The sequence below is a fragment of the Oncorhynchus gorbuscha genome, unplaced genomic scaffold (genome assembly GCF_021184085.1).
Source record: "Oncorhynchus gorbuscha isolate QuinsamMale2020 ecotype Even-year unplaced genomic scaffold, OgorEven_v1.0 Un_scaffold_1445, whole genome shotgun sequence".
In the NCBI taxonomy this organism is placed as follows: Eukaryota; Metazoa; Chordata; class Actinopteri; order Salmoniformes; family Salmonidae; genus Oncorhynchus; species Oncorhynchus gorbuscha.
In genome coordinates this window covers 117,501-119,844 of record NW_025746224.1, presented here as the reverse complement: position 1 = coordinate 119,844, position 2,344 = coordinate 117,501, and the positions used below count along the sequence as shown (strand labels likewise).

The following is a 2,344-nucleotide window of genomic DNA, read 5'->3' as shown; positions in this document are numbered from 1 at the left end:
AAACACACTCCGGACACCCATTTGTGTGTGTGTGTGCATGTGTGTGTTTTCAGGATGAGCTCATGAAATACCATGTGTTAACCTAGAGCTCCCCACTGTGGATACAGTCATTACATATGAACTGACCAGTCGATTTCCACTATTGGAATGTCATTCAACATTCAATAGTGCTACTTGTGAAGAGTTAATTTAACACTGAGAGTAAGTCAAAAACTAAGTATAGAAAGTAGGCAGGGTCTTAAATACCTAAAGACACAGTAACAATTTCAGATTAACGCTGTCACGTCGACGCTGCCTAATGAATAATATATTTTCTAATGAATACAAAATAGAGTGATTATCTTTTAAAGATGAATTGATTGTTTATAGTCATGCACTAGGCTACAACGGTTGTCTCTCCTACAGTTCCTAAAAAAGGACACTTGACATGAAAATGACTTTACACCAAATGCAATTTGTGGCATGTATTTCAAACACTTCGGTCAACATGCAGCTAACTAAAGAAACCAATCTCTAGCGAACCACTGATATCGGCCCTGTGTGCATTTTGTAATATTATAGGGGCTGTGAAGGGAGGGACTGTGAAGGGAGACCAGAACCAATCAAAAGACGAAGGGAGTTGGTCTTCTTGATATCTTGGCAAGATCGACAGATCATGCTTCTTACACTGCTACAACGTGGCGCCTGTGAAGTTTTGTATAGGATTCCGAATAGCAATGATCAAGTTGAGCGCTCCAGAGAACCCTTCGTTATTATTTGCGTCAACCCAGACGTAATTTAGAGACAAGGTTCTCGTTCTGCTGGGGTAACGGACCAAGACTGGCAGTGAGAAGTTGTCCGACGTCAGAGACTACTCCCCCAAGTGCACAGCGCGACGTAGAGGACACACCATGGTATGTTCAATATTACCACTGAGAACGTTATTGAATCCCTTGTTAGGTTGATGCACTCATGCGTTGTTTGCATGTGAGACAAGGTTTTAAAAGCGTATTTTATTTTACACAGAACCCCCTCTTCCTTGCGTTCTAACCTTAATGGCATCATGCCTACATAGCGACCTTTGTCTAACCTCTTACATCTTTTAAAATGTTCAGTAAATAGCCTACTTGTTTTTCGTTTACTGCCGATTGCGTGTGGGTTATTTTCTCACTTGAAAAATGTGTACTATTATTTATGGAATAGCCCGATTGGCAGCAATTCAGTTTGTTTCTTTTCACTTCGGGGTAGTACTATTTGTGTAATATTCATGTAATTATAATTAATTTATTATACATTTTTACATTGTTGTCAGTTTGTCTCAACCTATAAACTGTTCTCTGTGTAGCGAAAGTGTAGGACTATAGGACCTCATCAGAGAAATGAGTAGGCAAGCAACCTTTTTATAACCCGACAAAAGACCAGAGTTTACGCCAAACAATGCTGTTCCCAAGGTGACTTGAAGAGCCAGTACCCAAACTCATTTTGGAAAGTACTTTTTTTGGAAAGAAACACTTCATTTTTCGTTTGGGTTGGAAGTAAAAAGAGACATTTCCATGCTCTGAAAAGAAAATGGGAAATATTCTTAAGACAACAGAAAATCGTACACACTTGGTCTGTGTCCCTCTTTGTCTGTGTGTCTGTTCCAAGTGTCTTGCCAAATCTAAACATGTACAGGGTTTCTGTTGAGGTTGGAAATATGCTACTTACTGCAACATAATAAATAGTATTTAAACCAGTGTAGGGTTTTCACAGTGCCGTTGTCTGTAGATCACTGACATTCACTCTGTGGATGGATCTGGTTGCGATGCACTTTGCATATTGAACTAAAAGGTAAACAACCACATACTAGTAAAGTTAACGTTCTTATTATAACACATTATACAGTTACAATAGATCCACAGGATTATAATGCACTGGTGAGTTTAGTTAGCAGATCATGTCCATTACAATGTACCTGTAGTGTTAGTTTGTCCCATAGGGCTCTGGTCAAAGGTATTGCGTTTATGTAGTATTATTTATTTTAGATTTCTCTCACTTACAAATACATTCATATAAACTGCAACTGAGTTACTGACCGGCGCCGTGGGAGTTATTATGACCCAGTCTGAGAATCGCTGTTTACACACAGTTTGTTTTTTTACAAATCAAGTGTTGGGTGTGTATTTATTTACCATAACACTTTGGGTGTGTGTGGCTCTCTGGGACACCATGTTCTCTCTTCACTGATAGTGTTTCACTGACCAGTAGCCTAGTTAAATAGGTTCAATAATATATATTTTTTTTAAATAGCCCAAAATGACCATGGACTCCATGTTCTCTCTTCACAGACACAGTGTTTCACTGACCAGTAGCTCAAAACAACTCT

General features: G+C 38.9%; 1 pseudogene; it reads left to right on the top strand.

Annotated features, from left to right (window-relative positions):
- Positions 1 to 641: 641 nt before the first annotated feature.
- Positions 642 to 2,344, top strand: part of LOC124022833 — a 63,580-nt pseudogene continuing 61,877 nt past the window's right edge.